Source organism: Papaver somniferum, chromosome 7, assembly GCF_003573695.1.
Source record: "Papaver somniferum cultivar HN1 chromosome 7, ASM357369v1, whole genome shotgun sequence".
Classification (NCBI taxonomy): domain Eukaryota; kingdom Viridiplantae; phylum Streptophyta; class Magnoliopsida; order Ranunculales; family Papaveraceae; genus Papaver; species Papaver somniferum.
This window is the reverse complement of record NC_039364.1, coordinates 130567131-130588861: the sequence shown is the minus strand read 5'-3', so window position 1 is coordinate 130588861 and position 21731 is coordinate 130567131. Positions and strand designations below refer to the sequence as shown.

At 35.6% G+C, this 21731-nt stretch overlaps 1 non-coding gene across 1 annotated transcript; it reads right to left on the bottom strand.

The window, feature by feature from the left end:
- Nucleotides 1-16604: 16604 nt before the first annotated feature.
- Nucleotides 16605-16676, bottom strand: TRNAG-UCC. Its single transcript has one exon. It is a non-coding gene; the product is annotated as a tRNA-Gly (tRNA).
- Between the last annotated feature and the right edge of the window lie 5055 nt (nt 16677-21731).

Sequence of the window (21731 nt, the reverse complement as noted above, 5' to 3'; positions counted from 1 at the left end):
CGACTCTAGCTTATACAACTAGTATCACACAGGAGGTGTGGGGATTAGGTTTCCCAGTTGCTAGAGTTCTCCCTTATATAGTCTTTCAAATCAGGGTTTGCAATCAATGTTAGCTTAGTAACAAAGCATTCAATATTCACTGTTAGATGAAAACCTGATTAGATTCAAGCTAATATCTTTCAACAGTTAGATCGAAAACTTAGATTGTTACACACAAATGAAATGCACGTTTTTAGGTTTGTGTAACCGTACCCAAACATGTACATTTGTTGGTTCAACATTAGTTAACCAAATGGTTAGCCATATGAGCACTTTCATATCAACCATATTCTTCTTCACCATAACTAGTTCAGATGACTCAAATGAACTAGTTAGAGAGTTATTCAATTGCTTAGATCTTATAGAAGTATACAAGACACAATCGAAGCAAAAACGATTTGATTTACTCGAATCGATTCATGAACTTTATAGCCATGCACAGTTTGCAAACTTGCATTCCTTAGTTAATATAAGTATAAGTTCACAAATAATCGTTTTTAGATATAACCAACCTAAGTACACGGAATTAAGTACCCGAAATAAGCTTGTAACAAGTTTGAAAACTCCAGCAGATTTTCTCGGGAAGAGAACCTCTGTCAGTACGCGGACTGGGTTCACGGGCTCTTGGTTCCGGTTTTCTTGAGCAACAAAGTAAGCATACTTTGGTTCAAGGAATAAAGACTTATACATGTATGCGTTTCCACATAATGCTTATATCCAACAATGGTTATATAATCTAAACTCTCATTTCAATCATTGAAACATTCTTAGAGGACATTATATAATTGTTATTCACAAACCATTTTTCGTCAAAGCCATTTTCAAGTAATTGAAACATAACATGACGTTCGTCACTAGGTTGAGATGAACTTGGCAAAGCGAAAGCTTACCAACAGATATTTCGAGAAATAGATAAGCGAGATAAGCTTGGCTCTAAATAGAAAATGTGTATAATCAAAGTCTATATAGCAAAACGACTTTTGTCTCAAGATAGGAGATAGAGTTGATAGACTTTTGAGTGATAGATAAGTTCAAGTCTCCACATACCTTTTAGTCGATGAAGTTCCACCAGTTCCTTGAGTAGCTCTTCGTCTTGTATGATGATCGTCATGGAGTTCTTGAGCTCAACTACACTTTCTATCCTAGTCCGAGACTTATCTATAGTAGACTAGAAATCAAGACTTATAGTTTTGATCACTAACATTGACAAACATGCTTGAGATAGCAACGCATGCGAGTTCGACCGAGCAGTGCTCTAACAAATTATGTTCCATGTTTTATTCTAACAGTGAGAACAGTTGAGTAAATCACTCAGAAAAAAACGACCAAGAGGAGCGATATAAAGTAAAGATTCATACGGACGGAAGCAAAGTTTTGGTTATCTGAAAATAAATTGGACAACTAGGCAAACAAATAAGAAAACAAAAAGTGGGTTGGAGAAGATTTTTTTTTATTCCCTATTTTAAGGAAAATTAGTTTTTAAGGATGTCTTCCCTCAATGTCACATGTGAAGCTGGCCACATGATCATTGGAGAAGCTCTTAGACGGAGTTTTATAAACCGAGAAGAAAAATATGTTGTTGTTGATGGGAACGACTTTGTCCAAGAACTGGCTGAAGTTGTGAGTTTCTTGACCGAGAAAATAGTTGAGAAGATGATGTTTTGAGGATAAATACATAGAGGATTTTTTAAGCAATGAAAAGATTTTGACACGGAATGGGAATATGGAATTCGATACGACATGGAGCATAGAATCTGACGTAGATTCAACATTAAAAGTAGACAGACTAGTGTACATGGGGTCCAGCAGAAATTCATAGCCAATTACGAGTCAGTTGTACTGTATTAGAGTGTTTCCTTTCACACCGGATCAACAACACTTGGTTTCTCACACGAAATATTCTTCTCAGCCGACTTTTAATGTTCATCAAATACGACTTTTGTGGATCCAACATGGCTAACTGATGCCTATATAAAGCAGGAAAAACTAAAGAAGATGACACTTTTTGGGAGGAGAGAAAAATACAGAGAAACAAAACTTTTGTTTTAGATTTATTTTACTTATTATTTTTTCTTTTTTTTTTTGTAAATATTTCTTTAGCTATGTATAGCTATTTTTTTTTATTAGGGATGATTTCAAAGTCCTGAATAGTAATGGAATTATGATTCTTTTTACAAGTTTATTTTAAGTTGATTTTTCTTGTCGATTGTCTCTACTATTTTTATCGTCTAAGAAATATTGTTGGGCTATTTAATCGGTCATTTAAATTAACCTAATAATAATTCTTCTACTAGTATTGGGGTTGGTGATACGTGTAATTGTCACTCAATTCCTTGCACAAGTAGTAAACCGCAAAAGCTGACAGAGGGTTTTTGTTAAGCAATTGTGTATAGAGATGACACTAGTAAGTAGACCGAGCTTATACATCTGATGCTAGGATCAACCTAATTCACAAAACGTAATGCATTCGACTAGGTTACACCTTGAGAGCTTATTCATGGTGGCTCAGATGGATAAAATCTGGTAGTCGAGCGCTTCCGTATCCAGTGACAACAGGAATTTCGGGGATACCAGAGCTTATTGCTATTCTACGGTTGGTGACAATAGAAATTCAACAAGGAATGAACAAGTATTTTAATTAAGTATATGTTCAGTAACGGAGAAGTATTCCTTAATCGTCTTTCTTCATATTGTTACCAAATCAATCTTTTATATATTTTTTTAATTATTTTGTTTCACAACACAAAAACCCCTTTTGATACTTTTGACAACTAACAACTCCATGCTCTTCATGGAAACGAACTCCTTACCATTATATTACCAGTTAATTGTGTGGAAAGAAGTGAATTAATTTGTTGTGTTAACGACGCGCATCAAAATACAAGCATGGAATTGATAACAAAAGTATAGTAAATTGTGCACTTATCAAATTCTTTGACACTTAGCTTTTTCTAGTCCTCGAGAAAACTACCCAACCTAAACTAAATCTTAATTCACTTTTGCTGGAATCACAGTTACACTTAGCATGTGCAACAAGACTTTAAAGCCTTAGGTGTCCCTAGTGGACAATTTGTAGTCTTGTGAGGGTTTGCACGAGGTATACCCACAAAACCTACTCCAAATTTTGGCCATAAAGAACAGCTAAGGACAGACATCGATCCAGCTAAATAAATAGCCTACATATGTTCTATAGCTACAACAATCAATATCCCACGTGAACTATAATCATCATACATAAGCAATCACTTGCATGTGACATTCATATTGAAAAAACTTTATTCAGATAGTCATTGATATATACTTGATTCAATATTTTTCTATATTATGCACACTCGCGTATTTGCACAGAATGTACACATGAAATGTATATGAAACTTGAATCACACGGATATATAAGATAATGGAGATAGAATAGTGAATAGTGAATGTTGACTAAGGATAACGATGTTTCCCAAAATATTTATATGGATTGTCAAAGGATAACTTGTATAAAACGCAATAGTTGAGACCAGCACCCATTTATCGACCACATGATCAGAACTTTTGGATCCAAACACGTGTTTCTTTTCAGATAGTTCTCGTGGATCTTGCATTCCATGCTTGATTAGGCGACGGAGACAGAGAGAACACACAGATATTTCCACCCACGTGTCGATATCCACATCAATTCTTCTATATTTGCTATATAATAATAATGTGATTACACTCAATTTGTCGAAAAACTTGATTAAATCTTTTGAATCCAACTGCATGTTTCTTTCAATAGATTACATGATAGTTCCATGGATTCTGCATTCCACGCTTACTTAGGCGACAGAGACAAGGAGAACACGTATATATTGCTATCCAAGTGTCGAATATCACATCAAATCTTTTGGATTTCTATATATAATAGTAAAGTGGTAATAATCAAGCCTGATATCCAGGCTATTGGTTTAACGGTCGGCCATGTGCTTAGATTGAGTCTGGGGTCTTGGTATTTTGTTGGTTGATGGCTGTCGTAAGTGCAATCATTTAATAATCTTATTTTCACACAATTAACTGGTAATATAATGGAAGTAAGGATCGTTCCCACGAAGAGCAATGAGTTTTAGTTGTCAAAGTGTCACAAAGGATGGTTTTGTTTTAGATTTGAGCAAAGTAAATAATCAAAGCAAATAAAATTGTATTGTAATCAATAGAGAGAGATATGATCGAGGAATCCTTCTTCGTATATAAACCGTCAATGAGTTATTATAATTGCCTACTCGTCGTTAATCATAGATTATCACCAACCGTAGAATAACAACTAGATCAGTGCTATCCCCTAAATTCCTTATACCACTGGATACGAAAGTTCTCGCCTACCAGATTCTATTCACCCCAAACCACCTAGTAGTAGATCACTCAAGGTGTAATTTAGTCGAATGCTCTATCTTTTGTGAATTTATAGGTTGATCCTACTAGTTATACTCTTAGATCAAGGTCCACTTTTTAGTGTTGTTTATACACACAATCGCTCCACAGAATCCCTCTGCAAGGTTTTGTGTTCTCTACTTGTGTAAAGGTTATTCGACGATTACTTATCTCCTAACTCAATACTAGCAATAGATTGAATCAACAAATCAATCCAGTTGGCCACCTAGACAATCTATCAATCAATCATAAATATTCAAATAATATAAACAAACGATAATCATATGAAGAACTTCAAAGTAGATTAATATAATAACTCAAATATTGTTTACAACTTAGAATTCATCCTCAATCAATAGGTGTTTAGCTACTCATGGATGTAGAAACATCCATGATATACATGATAGAAAATTTAAGAGATAACGTTACGATTGAGAATCACTCTGAAACCCTAGCTTTGATATTTCTCCTCTCCAAGGCTTATAATTTCGTGACCTAATGATATATATCATTTTACATAACCTAATACCTTTTTATAGGTTTACATTGCTTGGTCTTCACGTATTTAATTCGGTTCAAGAATCCGGCCCGAAAATACGAAATAACGTTCCCAAACGTGCCCTTAGGCCTTCCAAGGTGTAAATACACGTTTTCCTACTTTCTAGGTATGCGTACCCGTATGCATACCTCAAATTCCAGCAGAAAATTTCGGAACTAGGGTATGCGTACCCGTATGCATACCCTACTGTCTTCGGTATTCAATAAAAGCTTGTTTTGGCCACAACTTCTTCATCCGAACTCAGAATGACATCATTCTTTTTGCATTCTTTTTATCTTTCAATTCACTTCAAGATGGGGATGAGAAATACTTAATTTGGATGAGTTAAGATTGGTATTTGGCCCTTCTCTTGATTTTGAGCGTTTTGCTCCTTTTCGTCGCTTTTCTTCCACTTCTCTTGGACTTGGACACTTGGATACTTGGAATACTTATCTTCCTATCTCTTTTCAGCACTTTGTAGCTCCTTTTTTGATGATTCACCTAATAGAGTCAAATAAGAGAAAACAAGAGTAATAATATGAAAATATGCAAGAATAATAGCTAAAACAAGTATGAAATGGACACTAAAATCATATGAATTATGCACTTATCAAATTCCTCCACACTTAGATTTTTCTATTCCTCGAGCAAACTAAATAAAACTAATCCTAAATACAACAACTCCATGTCGTGAGGATACAGTTACTCTTAGCATGAATAACACACCTTTAAACCCCTATGTGTCCCTAGTGGACGAGTTATAGTATCGTGAGGGTTTACAAGAGGTATACCCACAAAACCTACTCCAATTTCTCGCCTTGGAAGAACCGCTAAGGATAGACACAAAGTAATAAGCCAAATAATTAGCTTGCATAAGTTCTTTAGCTTCAAACATCCCACATACATTCCAATCAACACACATAAGCAATTACTTGCGTGTGATACTCAACATTATTGCAAAACTCTACTAAGATAGTCATCGTACTTGTTGCAACGTTTGCTACAACACTCGCATACTGAAATCACATGGATAGATAAGAAAATGGGAATAGAAAAGTGAAGTGTGTAAATGTTGACTTAAGTGAAAGATGTTACCCACAATACTTGTATGAATGTCGTCAAAGGATATATATTTATAGCGCAATATTTGAGAGAAGCACCCATTTAACTTGACCACGTGATTAGATACTCTAAGCGCATGTTTCCTTTTTAACAAGTATGTGATAGTTGCCTTGGATCCTGCGTCCCACGCTTGCTTAGGCGACGGAGACAGGGACAATGTTTCATGCATACTGCCACCCAAGTATCAAGAACCTCATCAATAGTCTTTTTGACTTGCTATATAGTGATGAAATGGTTTTTATTTTTGTTTCATCGACTACATGATTAGATATTCTAAGAGCATATTCCTTTTCAACAAATACGTGATAGTTGCCTTGGATACTGCGTTTCAGGCTTGCTTAGGCGACGGAGACAGGGACAACGTTTCACACGTATTGTTATCCAAGTGTCGAGAAATGAAGAGGAGCCTTATATATATATATATATATTTCTTTTTCTTTTTTCTTTTTTTTTATGGCTCACTCTTTATGAGACCATTGTCTATGGGGCTTTCATAACTCAACCAATGATTACCTTGCTACAACGTACATGGTAGTATCAGGATCCCATCAAATCACTTTAGAGAAACATAAAACTGCAAAGATAAAAAGAAAGTGATTCAGTAATGATTAATTTCGAGGATGACTCTTTCAAACAACTACCATATCTTAGTTTCACATTCAATTATGAACGTATATATTTAAGGATTGTGGAATTATAAAGTGAAACTCAATCTATAGCCGTAAGAACTGTTTCAACCTGAAAAGGTTTAGAGTGTCATCCTAAATAGCTCATAATTAACTCCAAAAGATGAAGTCTCAATAATGCAAGAAATCAAAGAGTATTATTATTATGTGTATATGCAAATAATAGATACTAAATGCTCCCCCACACTTAAACTCAACATTGTCCTCAATGTTCAAAACCGAAAATTCTGATTTCTGACATAACATCCCTGAAAAACTCAAAAACTGTACCAATTGGTAGGGAACTAGCAAAAACATTCTAAACAACAGTTGTTCGCCTACGTCTTTTCTATAAGTTTTCAAAAGAGCACGGTGTTTCGATAAATGGTCTGAATTTTATGGCCTCCGTACTGACTTACATGCAATCTGAAAAAGTTCTGGAAAAATACCGAAACTCAATGTCCATGCCTATCGCTCCAACTTAACAGACTCCAAATTCAAATTTTCTTTTTGTAAAAGAAAGGTTAGTATGTCCTCTTTAAAATTTGGGGTCAACCACTCAAATCGGACTCCGTATGAAGTCTCAAGAGCTACTGCGCGGTAAGAATTTTTCTGACGAGAATTCGTCAAAACTTTCATTATAGATATAGGACTTTGTAAAATCTAAGATGGTAATGCAAGATATGATATGAAAAACTAAGAAAATAAAAAACAAAACGGATAAATATACAAAACGGATGGGTTGCCTCCCATTTAGCGCTTAGTTTAATGTCCTCAGCCCGACTTGGCATTCCGTCAATTACTCCTCCAGAGGGAGATAATCATGAAATCCTTGCACATCCTTATCCACATAAGAAATGCTTTCATAATATGGCTTCAATCTATGGACGTCCAGCTTTAAATTTGTTCCATCTCTAAGACTAGAAATTTCAACTGCGTCATGAGAATAAACATTAGTAACAACATACGGTCCAATCCATCTGGACCTTAGCTTACCAAGAAATAGTTTAAGACGAGAATAAAATAAAAGAACTTTTTGCCCCACAACAAAATTCTTTCGAGAAATCATCTTGTCACGGAAAAGCTTCGTCTTTTCCTTATAAATACGAGAATTCTCGTAAGCATCATTACGTATCTCCTCTAGCTGATTGAGTTGTAACTTCCTTTGTTTCCCCGCATTGTCATAATCCATGTTGCACATATTTATCGCCCAATAAGCCTTGTGTTCAAGTTCAACCGGAATATGACAAGCTTTGTCATAAACCAACCGATATGGAGACATACCAATCGGTGTTTTGTACGCCGTTCTATATGCCCATAATGCATCATTAATCCTATTCCAATCTTTCCGTGTAGTGTTTACGGTTTTCTCAAGAATGGATTTAATCTCACGGTTTGAGATTTCGTCTTGCCCACTAGTTTGTGGGTGATACGGCGTACCAACCTTGTGTGTTATATTGTACTTCTTGAGTAGAGCATGGAAGGATTTCTGAAAATGCGAGCCTCCGTCACTGATAACCACTCTTGGTGTACCATGTCTAGAAAAAACATATTCCTTCACAAACTCACAAACAACTTGAGAATCATTAGTAGGGGTGGCTTTAGCTTCCACCCATTTCGAAACATAATCCACAACAAGAAGTATATAAAATTTTCCATAATAATTGACAAAAGGACCCATAAAATCAATTGCCCACACATCAAATACTTCTACAACAAGAATTGGTGTGAGTGGCATTTGATTTCGAGCACCTAGATTGCCCTTCTTTGACATCTATCACAAGATTTGCAAAAAAATATATGCATCCTCAAATAGGGTTGGACAATAAAATCCACTTTCAAGTACTTTGAAAGCGGTACGTTTAGAACCAAAGTGACCACCACATGCATATGTATGACAAAAAGTAAGAATAGATTGAAATTCAGAATTAGGTACGCACCTGCGGATGATTTGATCAGAACCGTATTTCCACAAGTAGGGCTCATCCCACACATACTGCTTGGCTATTTTCTTAAGCTTAAGCTTTTGAAAATTAGACATTGTACTAGGTACTTGTCTTGTAACCAAGTAGTTCACTATATCCGCGTACCAGGATGTTGAATCTTCAATTGAGAAAAGTTGTTCGTCTGAAAAACGATCTTGTAAAGGAAGTTCTTCTTCGGAAACAACAAGTCTACTAAGGTGATCAACAACAGTATTTTAAACACCTCTTTTATCCTTGATTTCATAATCAAATTCTTGAAGTAGTAGAATCCACCGTATAAGTCTTGGCTTAGCTTTTCTCTTCTTTAATAGGTACCTAAGTGCTGCATGATCAGAATACAACCACTTTTGAACCCACTAAATAGGATCTAAATTTTTCTAGTGCAAAAACTATAGCCAAAAATTCTTTCTCGGTGGTAGAATAGTTGATTTGTGCACCGTTTAGGGTCCTAGATGCATAATAAATCACATGAGACAACTTGTCTACTCTTTGACCCAAAACGGCTCCAACTGCATAGTCACTTGCATCACACATTAATTCAAATGGAAAATTCCAGTCTGGTGACTTGATAATTGGTGCAGTTGTCAACAAATCTTTAAATTTATCAAAGGCATCCTTGCACTCCTTGTTGAAGTAAAAAATAACCTCTTTTTGTAATAATTTGCACATCGACATTGAGATTTTGGAGAAATCCTTGATAAACCGTCTGTAAAAACCTGCATGACCAAGAAAAGAACGAATTTCCCTCACCGAAGTGGGATATTGTAAGTTTCTTATCAAATCTATCTTTGCTTTGTCAACTTCGAGCCCTCGATATGACACAATATGACCGAGCACTATTCCATGGTTTACCATAAAGTGACATTTCTCCCAATTAAAAACAAGATTAGTGTTTATGCATCTTTTAAGCACAAGTTCAAGATTTTGTAAACAAATATCAAATGAATCACCATAAACACTAAAATCATCCATAAATACCTCAATTATGCGTTCCATGTAGTCAGAAAATATACCGACCAGGCACCTCTGAAAAGTGGCAGGCGCATTGCAAAGACCAAACGACATTCGTCTATAGGCAAACGTATCAAAAGGACAAGTGAAAGTAGTCTTCTCTTGATCCTCCGGTGCAATAACAATCTGATTGTATCCCGAATAACTGTCCAAAAAGCAATAATGTGTATGTCCCGCTAACCTCTCTAACATCTGATCAATCAAAGGTAAAGGAAAGTGATCCTTTCGGGTTGCGACATTAAGCTTTCTGTAGTCTATGCACACTCTCCATCCTGTTTGAACTCTTGTATGAACAAGTTCATCATCTTGATTTCTAACAACAGTGACACACCTAATTTCTTAGGCACCACTTGAACCGGTCTAACCCATTTGCTGTCAGAGATTGGATAAATCACCCCCACACTTAGTAATTTGAGGATCTCTTTCTTCACGACCTCCATCATTGGGGGGTTAAGCCTATGCTGAGCATCACGTACATGATTAAAATCATCTTCCATTAGGATTCTATGCATGCACATGGATGGACTAATGCCTTTGATATCAGCAATTTTCCAACCAATAGCCGTTTTGTGCTCTTTCAGAACCCTAAGTAGACGTTCTTCTTGTATTGGGGTGAGGCTCTTTGCAATAATCACCGGAAGTTCTTCTATATCACCCAAGTACGCGTACTTTAGGTGGTCTGGAAGCGGCTTCAGTTTTAGTTTCGATGCATGCACAATAGAAGATAAAGGAACCTCATTAGTTACGGGTAAAGAAATATAAGAAATATTACCCGGTTTAGCTTCTTGTAGTGTTGTTAAAGCACCACACATCTCCACTAGCTCTTTGGATAATTTAACGTCCAAGGTCGGTTTCCCGTGAACGTCCAAATCAATACTTTTTCGTAACACAACTCCAAGTTCATCTTCAGCATTCAAATCAAACATTTGTTGTGCTAACGAACCAATAACATCAATAAAGAAAGCAGAGTGAACATCACTAGGATAACGCATGGTTTCAAAGATATTGAACCGTATAATCTCCTTATCAAATTCCATAGTGAGTGCACCATTATCAACATCAATCTTCGTCTTTGCAGTCTTCATGAATGGTCTCCCAAGAAGTAACGAAGTAGATGAACAATTATCTCCATTGTGCATATCCACAATGTAGAAATCAACCGAAAAGATTAACTGATTCACTTGAACTAACACATCCTCCACGACTCCCTTAGGATATATATTGGACTTGTTAGGTAATTGAATAGTAATCTTTGCCTCTTTTAAAGGTCCGAGATTCAAAGAATCATAAACATCGGCTGACATAACACTTATGGAAGCTCCCAAATCAAGTAAATCACGCTCGAATCGTCGGTTACCAATGGTAACGGGAACTGCGAAGCCTCCAGGATCTTCACATTTTGTAGGCATATTCTTTAGTAACATAGTTGTAGCACTTTCGCCCACCTGAGTAATCTCATTAGCAATCAACCTATCATTCCTTGTACACAAATCCTTCAAAACCTTGGCATACCTGGCTACGATTCTGATGGCCTCAATAAATGGAATGTTGATATGTATCTTGCTGAAAATATCCATGATCTCCTTGTCTTGAGCTTGCTTCTTCGACTTGGCAAAACGACTAGGGAAAGGAGGTGGTATGGTAAAGGTGGGAACTGTGTCCTTAGGTTGGCCGTTAGAGGTTGTCTTTTCCTTTGGAACAGTTTCCTCCTCTACTTCCTTTTCGATGTCGTTACTAACCTCTTTTTGTTGATTTGGCTCCTCAGTTTGTCTCCCACTTCTTAGAGTTACTGCATTAACGTGCTCTCTTGGGTTCACAAAAGGTTGTGATGGCAACTTTATTGAAGCTTGCGCTTTCATTTGATTCATATCTGTCGCCATTTTCCCCATCTGAGTTTGTAAATCTCTAATAGTGTTATCAGTTTTCAACTGATTCTGATCAAATTTCTGTTGACTTTGTTGGAACATGGATATGAGCATGTCAATATTTGATTCTTTAGTTGGAGGTTTTTGTTGTGGTTGGAATTGTTGCTGGAAACCACCTTGTCTCGCATATGGATTAAGAGTTGCAGCTTGCTTATTTGCATAACTAAAATTTGGGTGATCTTTCCAACCAGGATTATAAGTATTTGAGTATGGATCATACCTTTGCCTTTGATTAGGAAATATAACATTCACCTCAGCGCCATCTTCATATGTAGGAATAACTGCAGAAGCTATTCGTTGAACTACCTTCTCTATGTTGTTCATTCGTTGCTCTGATTGTGAAGTTTCTTCCATATTGCTAACTCTTCTGACATTTGAGTCATGTCTGGTGTAAAATTGTTGAGCATTCGAAGCCATACTCTCGATCAAACTAGTCGCCTGCGAGATTATCTTCTTAGTAAGTGAACCACCAGCGTCTGCATCAATCAAATTTCGTTGCTCTGGAAGTAATCCTTTGTAGAAATATTGAATGATGAGTTTTGGAGATATGTTGTGGTGAGGACATCTTGCCACTAACTTTTTGTACCTATCCCAGTATTCATAGAGAGATTCCCCAGTAATCTGGAGAACACCACTAATCTCTTTACGAACGGATGCTGCCTTAGAAGAAGGAAAATACTTCTCTAAAAATAGCTTTTTCATCTCACTCTATGTTGTAATACTCCCTGGAGGAAGGTAATACAACCATTCTTCCGCTGAATCTATTAAATAGAATTGGAAGGCTTGCAACAATGTTGTATCACTGTCTTCGGTACTTTGCCTGAGACTTGTCATCTTCTGTTGAAATTTGCGAAGATAACGATTCGGATCTTCACCTGGAAGTCCCTTGAACTTTGGCAGATGATGAAGTAAGCTCAACTTCATCTCCAATGGGTTAGTGATTGTAATACACAGTGGTTGCGAATCTAAGCATGGAGATGTCAACTCTCCTAACTTCCTCTCCGCAGGTGGAGGTGGTGGATTATTTGTACCCGCCTACCATTGTTGATGTAGAAGGTTCTTCTTGCAACTGTGGATGTGCTTGTAACACCTTTCCCCTAAGAGTTTGGATTCCGCACCTCTGGTATTCCCAGTCTTTAGGTGCCAGAGATTAAATACCTGAAAATAAAAATCTAGAAAAACGAAATTAAAAACTAAAAAGAAAGTCTAAAAACAAGAATAAAACTAAGAAAAATAACAACTAAAGCTACCGACTTCTCCCCGGCAGCGGCGCCAAAATTAGATATTTGTCGTAAGTGCAATCTAATTAATAATCTTATTTCCACACAATTAACTGGTAATATAATGGAAGTAAGGATCGTTTCACGGAGAGCAATGAGTTTTAGTTGTCAAAGTGTCACAAAGGGAGGTTTTGTTTTAGATTGTGAGCAAAGTAAATAATCAAAGCAAATAAAATTGTATTGTAATCAATAGAGAGAAATATGATCGAGGAATCCTTCTTCGTATATAAACCGTCAATGAGTTATTATAGTTGCCTACTCGTCGTTAATCATAGATTATCACCAACCGTAGAATAACAGGTAGATCAGTGTTATCCCCTAAATTCCTTATACCACTGGATACGAAAGTTCTCGCCTACCAGATTCTATTCACCCCAAACCACCTAGTAGTAGATCACTCAAGGTGTAATTTAGTCGAATGCTTTTTCTTTTGTGAATTTATAGGTTGATCCTACTAGTTAGACTCTTAGATCAAGGTCCACTTTTTAGTGTTGTTTATACACACAAGCGCTCCACAGAATCCCTCTGCAAGGTTTTGTGTTCTCTACTTGTGTAAAGGTTATTCGACGATTACTTATCTCCTAACTCAATACTAGCAATAGATTGAATCAACAAATCAATCCAGTTGGCCACCTAGAAAATCTATCAATCAATCATAAATATTCAAATAATATAAACAAACGATAATCATATGAAGAACTTCAAAGTAGATTAATATAATAACTCAAATCTTGTTTACAACTTAGAATTCATCCTCAATCAATAGGTGTTTAGCTACTCATGGATGTGGAAACATCCATGATATACATGATAGAAAAGTTAAGAGATAACGTTACGATTGAGAATCGCTCCGAAACCCTAGATTTGATATTTCTCCTCTCCAAGACTTAAGATTTCGTGACCTAATGATATATATCATTTTACATAACCTAATAACTTTTTATAGGTTTACATTGCTTGGTCTTCACGTATTTAGTTCGGTTCAAGAACCCGGCCCGAAAATACGAAATAACGTTCCCAAACGTGCCCTTAGGCCTTCCAAGGTGTAAATACACGTTTTCCTACTTGCTAGGTACGCATACCTCAAATTCCAGCAGAAATTTTCGGAACTAGGGTATGCGTACCCGTATGTGTACCCTACTGTCTTCGGTATTCAATAAAAACTTGTTTTGGCCACAACTTCTTCATCCGAATTCGGAATGACCTCATTATTTTTGCATTCTTTTTATCTTTCAATTCTATTAAAGATGGTGATGAGAAATACTTAATTTGGATGAGTTAAGATCGGTCTTTGGCCCTTCTCTTGATTTTGAGCGTTTTGCTCCTTTTTGTCGTTTTTCTTCCACTTCTCTTGGACTTGGACACTTGGATACTTGGAATACTTCTCTTTCTATCTCTTTTCAGCACTTTGTATCTCCTTTTCGGATGATTCACCTAATAGAGGCAAATAAGAGAAAACAAGAGTAATAACACGAAAATATGCAAGAATAATAGCTAAAACAAGTATGGAATGAACACTAAAATCATATGAATTATGCACTTATCACTGGTCGGGTCAAATTAGCCGAGGCATACGGCCCCGTCCGTGATTTAGAAAATCTAGAGTCAAACGTAGTCCCGAAAATTAAAATTAGTCGTGATTAGGTTGAAATCTAGGGGATTAAGCAAATAAGGAAGGTCTCGATATTTTGTTGGTTGGGTGAAATTAGACAGGGCCTAACGGCCGTGGGCCCTTATATTGAAATGTTGGGTCGGACATAACCTCACATTAAAATTAAATGTGAAAATACAGGGGTTTAAGCGTATAAGTTAGCCGGGGCGGTGGCCCCAACCGTGGTTTAGAAAATCTAAAGTCAAACGTAGTCCACACATTATAATTAGTCGTGATTAAGTTGAAATCTAGAGGATTGAGCCAATAAGGCAGGTCCCGATATTTTGTTGATTGGGTCAAATTAGTCGGGGCCTACAGCCGTGGCCCCTTATATTCTTTTGAAATGTTGGGTCAAACATAATCCTCATATTAAAATTAAATGTGAAATTTCAGGATTTAAACGTATAAGTTAGTTGGGGTTTAAGGCCTGGTGTTTTATTGGTTGGGTGAAATTAGTCGAGACCCCTTTAATTCTTTTTGAAATTGATATTTAATATTAAGGTTAGCCGTCTTTTAATTAGAAAATTAAGTTGTCTTTTTTAGATTAGTCGTACGTGTTTAATTCATGCCAATTACCATCCACCATAAAATCAACTACACGATTCTAAATATGAGTCGCATCCAGCTCCAATTAGTCGCATTTGGAAAAAACCCAAAGGTATTATATCAATTGCATGTCACTACAAAATTTAATCCATCCCACAAATGGCAAAAATCTAAGCCAAATTTAAATTTTCCTATAAGAAAACCCTAAGAACCTTGCTTTCATAGAATAATATCATAATTTTCCAAGTGATTTTCATTAAAGAAACATGATTTAATTAAAGGTTTCACCTATTTACCACCCACACTTTTCTTATTTAGCGCCTATCTCACAATTTCTAAAGTAATTCTAGTTCTAAATTCTACTTTTTTACCACCTACAAAAGCCAAATTTAATTTGACCATAACTATTACAATATTTATTATTTCTTCTTATTCATTAATCCATTTTTATTAAAAAACCATTAATCCACAAACTACTAACCCTAGGTTAGGATTTATAGTACACAAAAAATTCATTATTTCTTTATGTTTTATCATTTAATTCATCGATAAATAGACGAATCAATCAGTGATTATTATGGAGGATTCCGTTATTGAAAATTTAGGGAAAAATATTCAAACATTAGATGAATTCAACATCGAAAAAGATTATATCAATTCGATTGAAAACACATTGGGCGGACAAGATTTGGAGGTAAATAAGTGACTAACACTGGATGTTTGATTTGTTTTTGTTTCTTTTGAATTTTCGTCGAACTAGTCACTAATTCTTGGACGAATAAAAGGCGTTATAGTAGTCCAAATACAAACGACTATGTAAAGCAATAGTAGGTTGTGTCTGAATGACTACGTGCTTTCACAAAAGGTCGTTTCTAAATGACTATAGTATTTTCTGATCACTCTAAAATGAACGACCTGAGATGGCTAATGTTTTTTTTCTTGCGCTATAGGTATTTCAGAAGCAATTAGCTGGTCCTTCCCAACTTGAATCAATTAAAGAAATTATATGTGATGAAGAGAAATGTTTTGCAACATTTTCCTCCTTTCTTTAAAGGCATATCTTTGATACAAAGTCCCAAATTAGTATAAAAACTAAACAATAACATGAGTGATGGTGGTGATCCGTGGGTGGAGATGGCGTTGAAAAAGGTGGTATGTGGTATATAGGAAAAGTATGGGTGGAAAATAGGTGAAACCTTAATTAAATTCTCCAAATATTTGATATTTAAACCATAATAGGAAAAAAAAAAGTATGTCCCAGCCAACAATAATATGTTTAAAAAAATCTGGATTTCATATTAAACCACAATAAGAAAACAAAGTCTGTCACAACCAACAAATAATAGTATGTTTTAAAAAAAAAAAAATCATATTGCGTCTACGGGAATTGAACCTGAAGTATGTCCCAGCCAACAATAATATCTTTGAAAAACACTGGATTTCATATTGCGTCTGCCGGGAGTCGAACCCGGGTCTATTGCTTGGAAGGCAATTATCCTAACAATTGGACTACAAACGCTTGTTGATGATTAGTTTTAAAAATCCAATTCAAACCAAAAAAATTTAAAAAATAAAAATAATCAATCAAGTATTATTGTCTTTAAGTTTTTAAGAGACTAGTATCAAAATTGCCAGTACCTTAACTACTTTTTCGAATACTTACCAAAAGCAAGAAAAATTCATGAGTTAGACAATTGAGTCAATTGGAGCATAATTAAATTTCTTTGTGAGATCATTGATATTAGGGTTTGACACTATTGAAAACTAAGTTTAAAATATTAGAGTGATGACTGTTGTGGTGATGGAAAACTTTTCAGAATTGATGCAATTTATATGGTAATTTCCATGCAAATTACCGAGACATGTTGATAAAGTTTTGAAACGTGCATTGCAATTGCTAAAGATTTTAACAAATTTTTGAATGCAGAGTGAGTTTTAAAAGGAATCTCCCTTTTAATCTCGATTTGATTATCAAATTCAAACTATGATTCCATGGACGAAAAAACTCTTTAAAGTGGGGACAATCGTTAGTAACAATGAAGGCCTTAAACAACGCAGGGAGCACCAGATGATCAACAATACCTGTTAGACATCAGATAAAATGAGAAAGTAACAGTCGGGAGAATAGTAAAAACAACAGGATAAATCAATTTAAGATTTAAAAAGCTTTCAAATTTCCATCAGCTTGTAAAGATAAAAAAGAAAAAAAAATGTAGATTCAAAACGGAGAAAAAAACATTTCAATTGTTATTAGACATCTTAATATTTGACAATTAAGGAAAATTTCCAGCGAAGCATTAATGGTGAAGGAAAAACGCGATTTGGCTCAGTTGGTACCGAGTTACACAACTACCAACTATAAAAAGATATTATGCTACTCTCTTCCCCATTTCAACCCACTTTACTCTTAAATGCAGGTTAATACTCGTAGAAAGAGCCGATGTCACTGGGTGATGATATCAGTTACCTGAGTTTGAAACTCGTCAGCACCAAATTCTTTACCATTTAAGAAAAAAAACTCGTACAAATAGTTAGAGAAGCAATTAAAAATACCTCTCCAATAGTTAGGCTCAGTTTAAAACACTTCCCATATATTATAAATTTATATAAAGTGTTTCCACAGAACAAGCAACGTTTTGGATTGCTTATATAGTTTTAGTCTTCTTTCAGTTACATGAAGTACTGTAATCCACGGTAAAAAACAAGATAACAATCTCCCACTGACTCGTACGAATAAATTGTTATCCTCCAGATATATATTTTTTGCTATATATATATATATATATATATATATATGAAAATGCGAGGGTACCCAAATATACCTCAAGCTAAAACTTTTCCTACCTATAAGTCCTTTCTCCGAAAGTGATTGTCTATGGACTGAGTCGAGACAATACAACTAATCGGTTCACACTTCGTGTGATCGTCTATGGATACGAGATCGAGACAATACAACAACGAAGTATGTTTACTTGATACAAAGGTTCGGACTTAGCCAAACACAATAGGATTGCTTATCAAGTAAATATGAATTAACGTTTGTGTAATTTACTTTAATTATAATAAAACATTTATAATGCGGAAAATAAAAGTAAATGACACAGCAGATTTTGTTAACGAGGAAACCGCAAATGCAGAAAAACCCCGAGACCTAGTCCAGAATTGAATACTCTCATGATTAAGACGCTACACAAAATTACACCTAACTTCGTATAGTTGAGACCAAGTAACTAACCCTATAGTTCACTTAGTTCCATCTGTATTCCCACACCTCCGACCTATGAATAAGTCACGTACTTGGAACAATCCCTTTGGTTCGCATTCAAAATAGTAAAGGAACAAGAAATCTGTTTGGTATCAACTCTATTCAACCAAGTGATATGAGTCGGAAAAAGGCTCTTCCGTTTATCTCAACATAAACTCCTTTGTCGGGTCTAGATCTATCTAATGTTCAATCACCCTAAGGTAATCGTTTAATATTAAGCCAACAACACCTTTAATCTGAAGAACCGTGTTGATGTCGATCTACTCAATTAATCAATCCAATCTACCACAAGGATAAACCGATTATTAATTGGATGCTATTTTACCGAAACAAGTATTGTGCACACCAAAGATTATAAAACCCAAGTCATATCTTCAATATCTTCTTTATTTTCAAATCTTCTTAAATCTTCAATAAAAACCTGCACACAATCACTTGAATCTCTTATGATCAATCACACACAGAACGGAGTCTGTTAACAATGGATTATCACAAGATCGTCTTTAGAACTAACAACAGTCTAAAGATCCCTGTCGAAACTCTGAACTAGTTTGAGTGAATCTTATATCAGAAGAGAAGATTCTCAAGAATAAACAAACTAGGTGCAATCAGATTTCAACCACCGTTAGTCAATCAAATCATTGAAAACAAAGATAAACCGCAATTATCTAGTTTCCCACCAACGGGTCGCGCTAGAGATTCTCAATCCCAAAGAATACTTTAAAACGAGCGGCCGTAAGAGATTTCACCTAATTAGATTACTCTCCTCTATGATAGGCGGCTACACTAGTAACAAAGACAAAAGAGGAAGTCTGTTGTTACGAAGGATTAGTTTGCTAGAAAGGCAAACTTCGTGTATTTATAGACAAGGAAGTTTGGACACCAAGGAATTTCCAAAACCGAAAATATTCTTAAGATATTCATAAATGCACAGATTCGGTTTTCATAATTCCTGGAAATGCTCTGTCCAAAAATAACAATCGAAATCTCTTGGAAACTATAATTAGTAAATGCACATTACTAATTCTGTAATTTCCGTACAAATGAAATTAATAACCTTAATTAAAAGATTCTTAACTTATTTGTGTTTCGATCCTGGGATTCTCTTCCCTTAGCCGTTAAGGAATATCTTTGAACAATTATAGAAATAAACATTCTCAGCACGTGTTCAAAGTTTGTCGACATCTTAACTTTGTAAGTTCTCTTCCACACTTACAACCTTGAAACCGATTTGCCACACTTCCAAACAAGTTTAGAATTGGTTCATCTGACTTTCAAGAACTATGTGATTGATCAAACCAACATTCAATCACAATCATGGGTTTACGGTTCTACCAAAACAAGTTTCGGTTCTACCTCCATGTGAGTACTACGCATAGTCACACTAGCTTCCCAAAAGATTCGGTTGACTAGGTAGTAGGATCGGTTCCCCACATATATATGGTATCTAACTTATATGTGTTGCACATGTTCACAGGATCGGTTCCCCTTTCTGTTGTAAACCTTGCTGCACCCCATACAAGGATCGGTTCCCCTTGATGTATTGCACCCCTTACAAGGATCGGTTCCCCCTTTCCCATACTAGGATCGGTTCCCCTTTCCCTTACAAGGATCGGTTCCCTTTCCCCAAGGCAGACATAATCCGATCATACCAAGGTGATTACTTAAGATTGGTTTTACTAATAAAAGTTATACCAACACAAAAGTCATGCCTTTGTGAATAGTTCTACCAAAAACACAACAAGTTGTGAGCGGTTCTACCTTATCACACATATTGGTTGTTCATAAGATATGCAATGAATAACTAAACCAATAACACCTGGCAATTTCCTTTTCGGTTCACAAAACAAGTTTATGAACTTACTTCCTTAGAACACATGTAAACATTGTTCCCTAGGATGAAATCCTCACCTCATACCCATACATAATCACAATAGCATTCAAATGATTACGACGATGTCTTATCTACAAAGTTTAATGGTTAAGCAATAAACCTCGTATTGTATTCCTTAATACTATCTAGAGTTCAAATATGCTTCGCAGTTATGCTTTCAATATGCACGACTTGAAAGATACGTTAGGGAATGAAACAGTTCAAGTCAAATATCACTAACCTCGTATTGTAAACAGTTCAAGTCAAATATGCTCCGCAGTTATCTCCCCCTTTGTCAATTTTAGTGAGAAAACTCTTACATCATATGGATAAACAAATTACAATAATTCATTACAATCCGCTTGATTCTCGATTCAACAACACATTGAAACTTCTTACATTCAATCGTTGAAAATGTCTTTGTTGACATTATAATAACAAAGAAAATACTCCCCCTAAGGAAGATAGGTAGATATTCAATCCGCATGTCTTTGTTATACCAATCTATATGATATGTTACTCCCCCTTAGTCTGTGCTTTCACTCTTTCGTTAGATAAAACATTCAAGTACCAATGTTCTTTTCCTTAGTGATACCAATTAATGAAAAAACGGGGGTCTAACAACACCACCCAATATTTCACTTAGCAATCTGTATGGACTAACTCCGAAATACTTTGCTAGAGAATCAACTAGACAGTCAGACACAATCTAGATAAAAGTATCTCAAGGAGTTAATATCTCTCTCTTGATTTGATTTTTACTCAAGCTAAAAATAATAGCGAGTCTTTATCAAGTACAAGGAATAACTTGGACGGTACCAAAGACCAATGTCCAAGTGTTAATCATTGAAATCAACAACCACAAGGTCGGATCTCTAATCGATTAAACTTTAACCTGGGTGGTCGGATCTCTAATCAACAAAAGGTTAACCATATGAGCATTTCATATTAACCTGGGTTCACGGACTTGGAAAGCCAATTCCACAATCCTCCCGATTTCTCTTGATCAACAAAGTTCGAAAACTTCGTTTCAAGGAATACATGGTTATGTAATCTAAACTCTCACTTCAATCATTGAGACATTCTCAGAGGATGCTATGTAGCCGTTATTCACAGACCGATTCACGTTAGAGCAATTCTCAAAGTGATTGAAACCTTTCATGACTTTCGTCACTAGGTGAAGATAAACTTGATCAAAGCGAAACGCTTTACCAACACACGATTTCGAGATAAAAGATAAGCAATGAATGCGCAGCTCGAAATGTCAAATGTGTATGATCTAGTCTATATAGCATACGACTTTTGTCTAATAAGAAGTAGGAGATAGAAGAGATAGACTTTTGAGTGATAGATAAGTTCAAGTCTCCACATACCTTTTTGTTGATGAAGTTCCACGGTTCCTTGTATACATCTTCCTCGTTGTATGATGAATCGCC